At 45.7% G+C, this 14,872-nt stretch overlaps 1 long non-coding RNA gene and 1 pseudogene across 2 annotated transcripts in view; one reads left to right on the top strand and one right to left on the bottom strand.

Annotated features, from left to right (window-relative positions):
- The window catches only part of LOC116082058, a 12,874-nt gene extending 8,244 nt beyond the window's left edge, over window positions 1–4,630 (bottom strand). Inside the window, exons 1-2 of one of the 2 annotated variants that reach the window (XR_004115150.1) lie at window positions 4,407–4,630; window positions 4,087–4,310 (exon numbers count right to left, since the gene is read on the bottom strand). This is a non-coding gene — a long non-coding RNA (uncharacterized LOC116082058). The remainder of the gene's footprint in view (window positions 1–4,086; window positions 4,311–4,406) is intronic. The other variant, XR_004115149.1, reaches the window with a different exon arrangement.
- A 7,714-nt stretch (window positions 4,631–12,344) lies between these two features.
- LOC116081834 lies at window positions 12,345–13,614 on the top strand (annotated as a pseudogene).
- Window positions 13,615–14,872: the final 1,258 nt, after the last annotated feature.

The following is a 14,872-nucleotide window of genomic DNA, read 5'->3' as shown; positions in this document are numbered from 1 at the left end:
TTTCTCATCCATCATTTCAGCACCACACATGAGAGTCTATCAATAAACTTTTAAGACAAGGGCTGTTCCCCTGACACATGGTTGATCCAGGGTTGGGAAGGCTCCATTTGACAGCCTGGTCAGCACCATAGAAGTGAGCAGCCCCAGGGCTGAGGGGCAGAGGGATCGTATTAAGGATGGGTGTGGTATCGCACGCCTTTAATCCCAGCACCTAGGAGGCAGAGGCAGGTGGATCTCTGAGTTCGAGACCAGCCTGGTCTACATAATGAGGACAGCCAGGGCTACATAGTGAGACCTTGCCTCAAAACTGAAGTTATAGTTGATTGTGGGGCCTGGGAGCCAAACCTGGGTCTTCTGCAGGAGCAGTAGGTGTTCTCAACTGCTCAGCTATCTCTACAGCCTCCTGGTTTTTTTTTTTTTCCTTTTAATTAACTCACTTCTTTTCCCTGAACAGACTATCTTTGAATAAAATTATTAGTTTCTCCAGAGTGAATTTTATCTGTGTATTTATAGCTTTAAGGGGCCCATTTTTCTAAAATTAATTGACATACATAACTATTAAGAAGAATGTTGGCCTTAAAAAAGAGAGAGCTAAGTAGATTTTGTGTAGTCAGGAGTGAGTGCAGGCTGGATCTTAGAAAATGCCACCCGACTCTAGGGAGATATCTGAGAGTCATTAGAACCTAGGCAAGCATGCCTCATTGATCTGTATGGCAGCCCTGTTGGTGCCAATGCTGTCAGTAATTGGCTAATGGATCATGAACCAGTCACTTCTGCAGTGTCTCTAGAAGTTGGACTAAGCACACTCGGGGTTCCTTTTTAATTATTTGTGACTTCCCAAGATTTGCCCACAGGGCCTGGCTCCTTGGCTGGATGTGCCAAGAGCGGGGCGGGCATCTAAGTGCAAGACAGACAGGGTATGGAAAAGTCTCCTTTCATATCTTTGTATGAATTGTAGTGGGTAGAAAGGTCAGTCTTTGAAGAAAGGGGCTTAACTCTTGCTCTATCACCTCTCTAGCTACTCCAGAACGCTGCTGAGGAAAAGACGAGCCTAGACTCTCCACACGGCAGAACAGAGAAAAAACCAGTGCATGATTAGTTGTTTGCAAGTGATCAGATCCCTCTCTAACTTTCTTTCCTCTTGTGGGAAACAATGCATTTAGGCAGGGTGGTTTGTCAAAGTTTCTCAACACTGAGGTTCCTGGACAGCATGACCTCAGCTCCTGTCTTTAAAAAGAATCCAGTTTGCATCTTAATTAAATCCCTTCTGCTTCTGCCTGCCTGGAGGACTATAGAGGTAACTTTACAGGACGGTACTCTCTCACACTCCACGGGTGCAGGTCTTTTTAAGTTTCACCAACTCTGTCTGAGGCAGAACGGCACGAAGATGTGGCGTGAGCATGTGGTCCAGGGTGGGTTTATTTCTAAGCCTGCCTCAGTGGGTCGCAGGCTTGTTATTTTCCAGGTGGGAGCACAATCCAGTCTACATTAATCATGCAACCTAGGATATAACACAATCTCCTTAAGCTTCAGTTCCTTTATCTATCAGCCAAATCTGACAGGGGGCAGCCCTTAGTTGTGGGCAGCTGCTGAATGGCAAGCGCTTCCAATGTAGACAGTGTTCAGCAAGGGAGGGCCACGCTTTATCATCACTGCTATGGGCCGAACTGTGCCTTGCCCATTCTATCATTTTATATATGGACGTCATCATCCATAGCACCTCAGAATAAAATCCATCCCGTAACAACTCAATCACCAACTTCCAGCTTCAGAACTGTGAGAATAGACACTTGGTGGCTGAGCCAACCCTGTTTTCATTTTACTGTATTTTTGTTTGTTTGCTATATAGCTTTGGTAAACTCACAACCTATTCTGTGGCCAAAGACAACGATGACATTAGCTTTCATGATACAGTGTGAAAAGGGCAGATCGGTACCATTTGCGAGCAGAAGGTGGGGGGATCAAGTACCCAGAGGGGAGAGAAGGAAAGTAGGTGCTGGTTCAGGCCTAAAGAGGTCAAGAAAATTCACTTGACAGCTAAGGAAGGATGGAGCACTTTAGAAAGGGGACCGTGGGATTCTTGTGTGACAAGAACACCCTTTGTCATCCTTGAATCCTTTGTTCGGTGACACAGACAGAGCCTCACTATTGATAGTGATGGAGAAGAAGTAAGCTCTATCCAAAGCCAGGTGACATGCTATTCAGAGAGTAGATAAATGGTACCAAAGTGTTCCTTCACGCTGTCCAGACAGCTCAAGGAGAGCACAGATAGAGAATCCACATTCCTACTCACAGAGGCAGTAGTAGCGTTATTGGTTGGAGGCACCGTAACCTGACTCCCCTAGCTTTAGCCATACACTATAAGGAAATGAGGCTGTAACTGACTGCACTTCAAATTTTCATCATTAACTTAAACTTACACATCTCTAATGAACCAGCATAACAAGATGGGGCGACACGGTTATTCTCTGCCTGCTTCAAGGATTGCCAAGGATTAGTGAGCTCGCTAGTGAAGACCTGAAGAGCTTAGAAGTGCCACCTTCCTCTCCCTAGCTTCTCAAAGCCGAAGGCAACAGGAAGTCTGCTTCAGGCTTTGTCTGTCTAAATATCAAAAACACATGATTAAACAATGTTTGAAAAAGATGAGAAAATTCTTCATTTTACTGACATGGCACACTTGTTGTTGCTGTTGTTGTTGCTGTTGCTGTTTTTCAAGATAGGGTCTCGCTATGTAGCCTGGTTGCCGTGAAACTTAACTCTGTAGATCAGGCGGCATTGAACTCAGAGATCTACCTGCCACTGCCTCCCTAGCTCTGGGATTAAAGGCATGCGCCATATTACTGTCAGGCTTATTTTTTAAATGTATATCTGTGTCACTGTGTGTATCTGCGCACATGTATGCAGTGCTTGCAGAGACCAGAAGAGCGCATCAGATCCCCTACAGCTGGGGATATACATGTCTGTGAGCTACCAAACACGGGAGCTAAGACTTAGACTCTTCCTTTGCATGAGCAGCTAGCCCTCTGAATGGCTGAGCCATCTCTCCAGCCCCTGTCATGTTAGTTTCTATTTATTCACGTATTCATGGTTATAAACCTTCATGGACTTTGTAATTTCCTTATTTATTTAGTGCTGTTGCATGAGTCTCTAGTACGCTCTTTTCCATTGAGTTACATGCTTGACTCCTATGTATGTATTTTAAATATTTAAGCTTTAGCTTTTTTTTTTAATTTAAAAGATTTATTTATTTATTTATTTATTTATTTATTTATTTATTATGTATACAGTGTTCTGCTTGCATGTATGCCTACCGGCCAGAAGAAGGCAGCAGACCTCATTATAGATGGCTATAGCTGCCATGTGGTTGCTGGGAATTGAACTCAAGACCTCTGGAAGAGCATCCAATGCTCTTAAGTCTGAGCCATTCCTCCAGCCCTTGCCTTAGCTTCTAGTCCTTTCAGTTAGCAAAATGTTATGTGATTTATTCATGTTACTACAAAATCTTTGTAAGTCTTTTAAAGAAACTATTTTTAAAGTGTAATTTACATATAATAAAAATTTTCAGCCGGTGGTGGTGGCACACACCTTTAATCCCAGCACTTGGGAGGCAGAGGCAGGTGGATTTCTGAGTTCGAGGCCAGCCTGGTCTACAGAGTGAGTTCCAGGACAGCCGGGGCTATACAGAGAAACCCTGTCTCGTAAAAAAAATAAAATAAAAAAAAAAAATGTATTTCATGAAGTATAGGTGTTTTGCCAGCATCTATGTCTGTGTCCACGTGTGCGCCCCATGCACTCAGAGGCCAAAAGGGGAATACAACAGATGTGAGCAGCCATGCGGGGGCTGATAATAAACCTGGGTCCCATGGCAGAGCAGCCACTGCTCTTGACCACTGACTGACTCACCCAAAATCCTCTTCTAGAATATTCCCCAACGTAGCCCTCACTGAGAACTAAGCAAGATAGAAGTTACCATGAACTATTATATCGAAACTACTGAAGAAACTTGGGGAAAGACCAACCTCTCTGCAGCCCCGCCCCTCATTATCTGCTATGAGCTCATTATATTTTTTTCGTATATAAACTCACCTTGGACTGTGTTTGTGGTCATAGCTTCCAGCTACAGTCTGAGCTATGTCCCTGATCCATCCTTCTTAGGGTGTGTGTTCAAAAAGCTGTTCCTGTCTGACTGAGATCGGTGTTGGTGTGGTTTGTGAGCGACTCCTGGCCGTCAACAACTAGCACTCTGGAGGCAGAGTCAGGTGGATGGATCTCTGTGAGTTCAAGGCCAGCTTGAAGTACAGAATGAGTTCCTGGACAGCCAGCATTACACAAAAAACATTTGTCTCAGAAAAACAAAAACAAACAACAACAAGAAAAATTACAACTGCCAAGAAATTAAAGAGTACCTGCTTGGGGAGGCTGAGAAGGACCGCCATTCCTGCTGCTTGGGGAGGCTGAGAAGGACCGCCATTCCTGCTGCTTGGGGAGGCTGAGAAGGACCGCCATTCCTGCTTGCTGCTCTCACCCTCCTCCAGCCTTCACAGGGGCCACCAACTAAAAGAAAGCTTTCTGTCTTCATTGATTCTACGCTTTGTTTTGAAACATTTTTTTGTTTGTTTAAAGCAGGATCTACCTGGCCTGGAACATGCTCTGCAGCACGCACTGGCCTTCAACATGTGATCCTTCTTATACCAGAGTGTTGAGATTATAGATAGGCATGTGCAGCCACGCCCAGACTTTACTTATTTTACATTTATTTATTTAGTGTGTGTGTGTGTGTGTGTGTGTGTGTGTGTGTGTAGGACAGAGTTTGTATGTGACTGTGTGTGTGTGTAAGACAGTGTGTGTGTGTATGTGTGTGACAGTGTGTGTATGTGTATGTGTATGACAGTATGTGTGTGTGTGTAAGACAGTGTGTGTGTGTAGGACTGGGTGTGTATATAGGACTGTGTGTATATGTGTGTGTGTGAGAGAGACAGTGTGTGTGTATGTAGGACCGAATTGTGTATGACTGTGTGTGACTATGTGTGTGTAAGACAATTTGTATATATGTGAGTGTGACAGTGTGTGTGTAAGGCAGTGTGTGTGTAAGACTGTGTGTGTATGTGAGACAGTGTGTGTGTGTATAGGACAGAGTTTGTGTGTAACAGTGTGTGTGTAAGACAGAGTGTGTATATGTGTGTAACAGTGTGTGTGTAAGACAGAGTGTGTATATGTGTGTGACAGTGTGTGCCAGACTATGTGTGTAAGACAGTGTGTATGTGTGTGTGACAGTGTAAGACAGTGTGTATGTGTGTGTGACAGTGTAGTGTAAGACAGTGTGTGTTTAAATGTGTGTGTGTGTGTGGGTGTGTGACAGAGTGCAGTCTTGGGTATCATCCCCTGGAGCCATGCGTCTTCCTTGAGGCAGGGTTTTTCATGTGTCAGGAGCTTGCCAATGGTGAGCCTATAGACTAGTGCTTTAATATGGGTGCTGGGGATCAAACTGGGGTGCACAGGAATTTTAATCCAGCAACACAAATGCTTTAGCAAGATCTTCTAGGTTTGTATGCTAAGGCTGGAATGCAGACACACCCTGAATTATAATACAAACTGGCTGGAATGTAGACATGCCCTTAGTAGACACCTTTAATCCCAACAATGAAGGTAAAATTAGTCGGTATAAGGAAGAAGCTGTGTTTGAAAGGAGCAGACCAAGTGACAAATCAGAGAAAGATTTGACAGAATGAGTCAAAAATAAAATCTGCCCAACTTTCACGAGGATGGGAAAGTGAGGCTACTTAAGAGCAGGCAGAGAGAGAGGGGGCAGGCTGTTTTTTTTACAGGGATAGGTTTACAGAGACAGATTGTAGAGAACATGATAGACACAGGAGAAGATAGAATGAGCCGGAGAATAGGAAAGAGTCAAAAGTTTAAAACAAGTTGCTAGAGTTAGTCTGAGGTCAAGCAGAGCAATTCAATGAGAAGCCAAATTGAATTAGTCAGCTGGGAGAGGAGTTTGAGCCAGAACAGCTGAGTTGAACCAGCCAGCCAGAGTTCAGAAAGAACTGCAAAGAGTGAGCTTACTCAGCAGTAAGTCTCAGAGACGACAGACAATTGCATCTGGCAAATAAAAGTTACTGTTATGCTTGGGTTTTCAACTTTTTACTTATTTCCTTATTTATTTTTATCATATGTGTATGAGTATATTGTTTGAATGTGTACAGTGCCCACTGAAGCCATACGAGGAGTCAGGTCCCCCAGAACTGGATTCACAGACTGTAGTTAGCCACTGTGTGGATGGTAGGAGCTGACTCAGGTCCTCTGGAATATCAGCAACCCTCTTAACTACGAAGCTGTCTCTCCAGCTCCACCTTCAGCCCTTCAAACCAAGCTCTGAGAACCTCCTGCTCCCTCGGTTTGGTAAACTAGAAGATGTCTCAGGACAGCAGACAAAAACCACAGAACTGGAGCTGTCCTTTGGAACAAAGCAGGTTCCTCAGCTGGGAGGAGACGCCAGCATCAATGTCCTCTGCTCAAAGAAGCATCTGGGCCCTGCTCGGATGCCTGCAGCTCAGCACAATGGAGACTTTCTGAGCTCCAAACGTGGGGACACAGTTTCTGAGCTCTACTGAGCAGTCTCCCCACAGGTGGCCTGGGCCAGGAGAGTTTGAGCACCTGCTTGGTGCAGATGGGAATTTGGGCTGCCTGGCCCACAGCTTAGCAGGCTCTCAGTCAAAAGCCAGCATTGATGAGGACAGCGGGGTCCTGTTTCACTCTAAGGCTATGCCCTGAAATAGCACCAGGCTAAAAGTAGCTCCTCCTTCCCAGGGGAAGCTGTGAGTGCACAAAGCCACAGCCCCAAGGTCTCCTTTCCAGCTACCTGCTGCCAGAAGCAACCTCACACTTGGGCTATTGTTCAGACATTTCCCCCTGCCTAAAGTGACCTTCCCAAGCCCATGCCAGCCATCCTTGCAGACATGATTTAGCATGTCATTCATTCACAGTACAGGAATATATTACATGTGTTACAACAGCACGTTAGGCCCACTCTCTGTACTCAGAGACCATCGGAGACTCCCTAGGCATTCATCAGCTCTCCAGCTCTATTCTCTTATCTTGTTCTTCCTTTCTCTCTCTCTTTCTCTCTCCCTTCCTTTCTTTCCTTCTCCCTCTCCCCCTCTCTTTCTTCCTGTCTGTCTGTCTGTCTTCCTGTCTTTGTTGGTGCTGACTGTGATCAAACCCAAGCTTCTAGCATGCTAAGGAAATACCATGGCCAAACTGTGTCTCTAGCCTGGCATCGAGTTTTAGGGTCTGTAATGGTCTCTGTACCTTTGCTCCATGCTCTAATGCCGAACTCCAGAACTTCTTCTATTGCTTCTGACTCTAAACTTGTGTCATCTGGACTCTAGCTCAGTGAGCTGATTCTGATTGGTCCTTATTTCACTGCACAAGTCTTTTTACATCTTGTTCTTCTCAGGTCAAGTCAGTCTCTGGAACCAGTACACCATGGTTAATAGGGCTGCAACTGGACTCCCAATATGGATACCCAACTGGAACTCTCCCTTCTTCCTTGACTCATGCTTTGACATTGGCTATAGTGCTTGTAGGTCAACCAATGCTGAGACCACCCTAGACATAAAGCCTTGGCATAGAGCTGATTGTCTTCCTTAAAAAAATTTTTTTTAATATAGGGAAGGGGGACGGAGGAGAGAGGGTGGGGTAGGGGGGAGGGAGAGAGGGCCTTCCTTAAATTTTTAAAAGTATTACATTGATTTATTTATTTAGTATGTGTTTTAGGGTTGCATATGCAGGTCAGAGGACAACTTTCTGGAATGGGTTTTCTCCTTTTCCACTTGAGTCCCAGGGAATGAACCGTCTTAGGCTGTCAGGTCAATGAGCCATCTCAAGGGCCTCTGATTCTGTTCTTTGGTATATATTTAGCTGTAGCTCTGCTTCGGTGGAGGAAGATAAGTTGTGGTGGCTGGATGTTGCTATGTGCGAGGAGATTTCTCTGGAAAACCACTTCTTTCGGGGGGTTTCGAGTGTGACGATCACATTCAACTCCATCTGGAGCCCTCTGGTTCTAGACCTGATGCTGTTGATACTGCTGACTGTGTCTTCCTTTTGTGTCATCCTTCTGCCTGCCCTTCCTGTCCAATCTCATTTGTGACACACTCCGTTGTGTGACACTATTTCTGGGAAATGAACAAATCTGCCCACCCCAGATAGGAAACTGAAAATAGAGTAAAGTAATAACACCAGCAAAGTACAAGTTGGCAAGCCAATGAGTTTGTTAGGGTTACTTACAAGAGTCTGAGTGAGGGGTTACTTATAGGCACATGGATGGCACAAAGACAGCTGTACCACTGACAAGCCTTCAGCATGGGGTGCAGCTCATGAAAATTAGAACCCTGAGTATTCTGCATGGTTTGTAGGCAGCTGGATAAATTGAAGTGGCAGGGAGGGACCCCATGTGTCTTGTAAGTTTCAGGAATCTCCTGAGATTTGTGAGTTTAGTTCCTGAGTTGTTTTTTTAATTTAATTTAATTTTATTTTTTTATTTTTTCGAGACAGGGTTTCTCTGTGTAGCCCTGGCTGTCCTGGAACTCACTCTGTAGACCAGGCTGGCCTCGGACTGGTCGAACTCAGAAATCCGCCTGCCTCTGCCTCCCAAGTGCTGGGATTAAAGGCATGCGCCACCACCACCCGGCTTAGTTCCTGAGTTTTAGTGAGCCTCCATTTAAAACTTCCAAGTTGACTTCTAGGATGGAAGGAAGATTTCTCCATGACATCCTCGTTTCCTAACTACTTCTCAAACAGTTGCTCATTCCTCAGTCCACTGTTCTACTCTGAGCTCAGTCTGCCCTGTAAGTAATCATTCACACATTATCCACTAGATCTGGCACATAACTTCCGTATATATGCTAAGAACTTAGACATCTACCTCCAACTTTCCTGGTGCTCTAGATCTGTGCAGAATCGCTGTCCCTTATTATTTCCTCCATAAACCTGACCGAAGAATCCAATTCTTATTTGTGAGGTAAAGATGAAAGGTGAGGACATAATAAAGTGCTGCCTCACCCACCCACTCGTCCTGTCATAAGCACTGTCTCCTGTTGATGCTGAACTCAAGATTAATTACCAGAAAGATGAAATGGAAGACACAGTGCCCCACTAGGGATTCTAGCTCAGTGTATCCAGAGAAATGCATACACAGCATGCTTGCCATAACACTTGACAGATGGAAGCAAAGTAGAGTGCCCAGAGGTGGGATTTGCTAACCACCTGTAAAAAATAAAAGCAAAGCAAACAAACAAATAAGCTGCACAGACATGGGTCTGGAGAGATGGCTCAGCAGTGAAGAGCACTGACTGTTCTTCCAGAGGTCCTAAGTTCAATTCCCAGCAACCACATGGTGGCTCACAACCATCTGTAATGAGATCTGATGCTCGATTCTGAAGACTGTGACAGTGTACTCACATACATAAAATAAATCTTTAAAAAAAAAAAAGCAGCACAGACCCAAGGACTAGAGTGATCCCCAGAGATCTCTGGAATTTTGTTTATGCGAGTGTCCAAGCACAGACAGACAGACAACCAGTAAATAATAGCAACAATGAGGATGGAAGCCAGGAGCCAGTGTAGAATGGAGCACCCAGAGGAAAGCAGGCTCTCCCCGTTTTGTGAGAGAACAGCGGGTCACCCCTTCCAAGGCACTGTAAATGCCTTTCCTGCTGCCACACAAAATCATCCACTAATATGCAAAAGAGTGAGAGGCCAGGTGCCATTCTGCCCAAACCCCTTGCTCTTACAACTACTGTTATCAAAGCACAGGTGCCCGGTTGGTTAAAGGTGGCTCAGCTCTCCATCAGCCTTCCCAGCCCACGGGTGCTCCCCAGGCCTGTCAGCAAACACACAAAGCGCCTGGAGTAGAGTCAGTCAACCAGCACTCTATTTTATTTTTCTCCTTTCTTCTTATCTCCTCCACTTACACACACACACACACACACACACACACACACACACACACACATACACACACGCCACTGTTATAGCTCAGTGGTCCTGGAACTCACTGTGTCGTCCATTCTGACCTCAAAATCAGGGTACTCTTCCTGCTGTTGCCTCCCTGGTACTGAGACCACAGGCCTCAGTCACTAAGTCCAGCCCATAGCTTTGTAATATGGTTAAGGAAATAACCTCAAGCTATCAAATCATTTGCCCAAGGTCACACAGCTAGACTGGGCTAGGACCAACAATGATAAGGGCCTCCGTGACCTGCCTACATCTTGCTTTGGGTTTGTTTTCCCAATTGCCACCGCACTGAGGCAGCCAGGAGGGGTCACAACAGAATGGCAAGTGAAAACCACAGGTTTGGATTTGTCACTGAAGGAAGTAAAGAGGCAGAAACCAGACAGTGTCTGGGGGTTGGGGTGGGGAAGGCACCTAGGCTGCGGAAGTGACACTGGTCACCAACTAATTGGCTTGTTTTGTTCAGTATGTTCCTTGAAGATACCAAGAAAAATCTTGGTCCCTTGAAATTGACTTGATTATCACTATTATGGTAAAATTTCTGCTCTAGAGTAAAAATGCTACTTGTAGTCCGTCAACCTACAGCTTCCAAGGTACCCTGTGTGTGCTCAGCAATGGTGAGGAATGTTCTGGTACAGAGAACAATAGGGGTAGCCCTACCCAGAACAGACCAACTCCCTTAAATACTCACAAGTGAGCTCCTCTCCATCATGCTGATTCCATGAATTCCAGAATCCTGAGCCCTGATGATCCGGTTGGTGGGAATGGAAACAGTCCCAGGAAATGGAGGGGACTGCAAGAGGAAAGATAGGAGGGAGGCAGGGGGTGGCTAGAGAGAGCTGAGTGAACAGACCGGGCAGAGAGAGCTGGGTGAAGAGATTTAGTTGGAGTTTTCCTCCCCCAACAGGTATACCAGAGGACAGATGGACAAGGAAAGAAAACTGGGATGGATGCCTTATGAGGAAGTAGGGGCGGGGCAGGCAGAGAGATGACTTGTTCTGGTTCTGCTCTGAAAAACTTACCAAGAACAGCATTTAAAGAGAAAGTTAGCTGCAGGGCCCTGTGAGGGAAGCCATAATCATTCCAGATGGAAGGCCCTTGCCAGAATCCTGTTCTTCTCCCTCCAACACAGTCCTGGGGCTTTTGTGTGCCCACAGCTGTGTGCTCTGCCTTGCTTTTCCTACAGAGCAAGTCTGGTGGGTAGACTCCAGGTGAGATCTGAGAAGCCCTCGACTTGCCTGGACTCATAGGGATTCCAACAGATGAACACAGGTTAAAGCAGGTCTCTGCCTTGGATCCTGTAGGTCAGGGCTGACTATCAATGGGCCTAGGACTAAGATGAATTGAACTGTGTGTGCCCCAGGAGACAGCCATGCCCATGCAGCAATGTTTGCCTTCAGAACTGTGAGCACCATGACAGCTGCAGAGTTCCATGGGAGCTGAGAGTTGGAATTGTGGGAAGGTCATCGCTAAAGATGACTGTATGCTGCGTGTGGGTTGTATGCCCATTGTTTTTCATTATGTTGTTCTGGAGTGGCTTTCGTAAGAGGGAGCTGTGTTTTCTAGCAGCCTCTTGGCAGTCTTACTGGTTGGATCAATGAGCTATTGCTACATGATGAACCACCCTAAAACTTACGACTTATAATAGCAAGCATTTGTTTCCACGCTCATGAGTCTGTCTGCTTACTAGACCAGCTGAGGCTGCAGTGAGCCTAGATCCTTCTGGCCAGAGCGCCTTCCAGGGGGCTGAGTTTGAGTCTGTGGCTTTGCTCTGAGGTCAAGGATCCAGCAGCTGAGGCGTCATGGACACACCCAGGACAGTTGAGATTGTTGTTCAGACATCAAGTCTTTCATATGTAACCCCAGCTGGTCTGGTCTGGAACTCACTATACAGCCCAGGCTGCCTTCAAACTCACAGATGCACTTACCTCTCCAGAGGAGTGAGATTTAAAGATGTGTGCCAGCATGCCTGGCCTCAGAGGCTTTTCAGCCATGGCTTTTCTGCCTCTAACTTTTACAATGAAGACAAATGAGAATATTATTATGTCAACCTAGAAGAATGTACAGGTTCTAGGTTAATGTACAGAATCTGAACTAGGGAAGAAAGGACAGTCTCACTGTGAGCACAGCAGCTGTTACCCTTATTGAAATACAGTTTACCCGACTGCAGTCAGGCAAGATAGCCCTTAAAAACGTAATTGTTGAATGCTGGAGCCACTGTCCATGACCCCAGACCACACTGCTGCCCTCCAGACACCCTGTGTCATGCACTAGCAGTCTCAAAAAGTCTGCCCAAAGACCGAGATGGCAACTCTCAGACCCTCAAGAACAAGATTACAGTGGTTGGGGTTGGTGCTGGTGGCATGGCTCATACCATCAGTGTCTTAAAGAAGGGTCTGGCAGCTGAGCTTGCCCTTGCTGATGTCCTGGATGACAAGCTAAAGGAAGAGATGATGGATCCCCAGCATGGCAGCCTTTTCCTTAGAATACCCAAAATTGTCTCCAGCAAAGACTATAGTGTGACTACAGACTCTAAGGCATTATCACAAGGGGGGCCCGACAGCTAGAGAGAGAGAGCTGGCTCAGTTGGTTCAGCAAAACATGAACATCTTCAAGTTCATTATTCCCAACGTTGCAAAGTACAGTCCAAACTGCAAGCTGCTTATTGTCTCAAACCCAGCAGATATCTTGACCTATGTACCTTGGAAAATAAGTGACTTTCCCCGAAATAGAGTTATCAGGAGTGGTTGCAATCTGGATTCAGCTGGGTTCTGTTACCTGATGGGAGAAAGGCTGGGAGTTCACTCGCTAAGCTGTCATGGGTGGTCCTAGAGGAGTGTGGTGAGTCCAATATGCCTGTGTGGTGTCTCATGAATGTTGCTGGTGTCTCCTGGAGGAATCTGAACCCAGAACTGCAGACAGGAAGCAGTGGAAGGAAGTCCACAAGCAGGTGGCTGATGGTGCCTATGAGGTGATCAAACTGAAAGGTTGTATGTCCTGGGCCACTGGCCTCTTCGGCAGACTTGGGCGAGAGCATAATGAAGAAATTTAGGTAGGAGCATTCCATTTCCACCATGACTGAGGGTCTCTACTGTATGAGTCCATGAATCACCGAAGAATGATACCCCAGACCCAAAGCAAAGAGTGCTTGTTCTGCAGAAATCCAGCATGCTGGGATCTACTGTCCATTTAAATGGCGACCCCAGAGGTAAGTGCGAAGGCTCAATTTAAAGTCAATCAGGGGAATTCCAGGGATAGGTGACCTCTATATAGGCTTCAGTACCTTCCCAGAATTATTGTTAACTAACTCTTCTTGGCTCAGGTCAGATGACAGGGCAGTGTCTGATTGGCTGCCTGAGGGCTGTGGTTTTTTCCTGGAAACTTAAACTCATCTTCTGAACTGGCATTTTGCATCCTGTGATGGAGTCAGCCTGGCTCAGTCCTCTCACTGTGGAATCAATGATACTGTCCCCCTCAGTGTCCCTTGTGTCCTGGGAGAAAATGGAATTTGTGAAGCCGACTCTGATTCCTGAAGAGGAGGCCCACCTGAAGAAGACCGCATTCAGGCTCTGGGGAGTCCGAAAGGAGGTGCTGTTCTAAGGTCTTCCCAGGGTCCTAGCATGCCACTGTCTAGGCTACCCCAGGGTTTCTACGGGATCGAAACCTCCTCCTTCTCGTCAGAGCTGTGTTTAGTGTAGTTGTGTGGAGGTAGTCTGGGGAAGACCTCAGTTCCCACAGCTCTACTCTGCTGCTAAGTGGTGCTCGTGTAGAGGTAACCTGGTTAGTGTATGTAACGGTCCCACTGTCTTCAAGACACAGTGCCAACTGTCTGCAGGCTTCAATTTTGCTGTGCTGCACACCCTCACCCAACACGCCTAGCCCAGCAAGTTCCCAGTTCGTGGCAATCTGGCTATACTGTGCAAGTCCATGTATTTTTCAGGGTTCTCTAGAGTCACAGAACGTGTGGAACATCTTTATATATTAAGGACAATTGTTGGAATGACTTACAGACTGCAGTCTAACTCAGCAATGGGCAGCGGTGAATGGGAAGTTCAAGAATCTGGTAGCTGCTCAGTTCATGAGGCTGAGTGTTTCAGCTGCTCTTCTGTAGAAGCGGGAATCCTGAAGATGGAGGCTCCAGCAGATGTGCTGGCGAGTGAGTGCAAGCAGGCGAAGAAAGAACAACCCTTCCTTCTCCCATCGCCCTTGTGTAGCCTTCCGGCAGAAGGTATGGCCCAGGTTAAAGGTGGGCCTGGACCTCCTATGCTGTTTTTTACTTGGAACTTTCTCTGTCTGAGGCTGCCCTTGAACTCAAGAGATCTGCTTGCCTCTGACTCTTGGGATTAAAGGTCTTTATCACCTTGCCTGGATCCAAGATTTTCATGGCTACTGTGCCTCAAGATCTAGATCAAAAAGCATGTGTCTCCCAACTTCAAGTTCTGGATCACAGGTATGCCCTCCATTTCTGGATTACAGTTCATTCCAGATGGTAGTCTAGTTGACAACTAGTAGTAGCCATCACAGTCCATACCATTCTTACACATAACTGTCCTAAGGGATATTTTGTGTATTATATGTGTAATATATATATATATATATATATATATATATATATATATACATATATATGTATATATGTGTCATATTATATATTATATTATATTATATTATATTATATGTGTATTATATGTGCAATATTAGGTTAAAAACTATGATCTGCATACAGATGATGCAACCGACCACCCAAGTATCACGGCTATAAAAATTCCAAATAAACCTTGAACAGTGACGAAAAGTATAATTTTTTTTTTGTGAGTGTTAGTTTATGGTGATTGCTATATCAACCTCACTACATCTG

The sequence above is a fragment of the Mastomys coucha genome, unplaced genomic scaffold, assembly GCF_008632895.1.
Source record: "Mastomys coucha isolate ucsf_1 unplaced genomic scaffold, UCSF_Mcou_1 pScaffold7, whole genome shotgun sequence".
Lineage (NCBI taxonomy): Eukaryota > Metazoa > Chordata > Mammalia > Rodentia > Muridae > Mastomys > Mastomys coucha.
The sequence above is the reverse complement of the archived record's forward strand: the minus strand, read 5'-3'. Positions and strand labels throughout refer to the sequence as shown.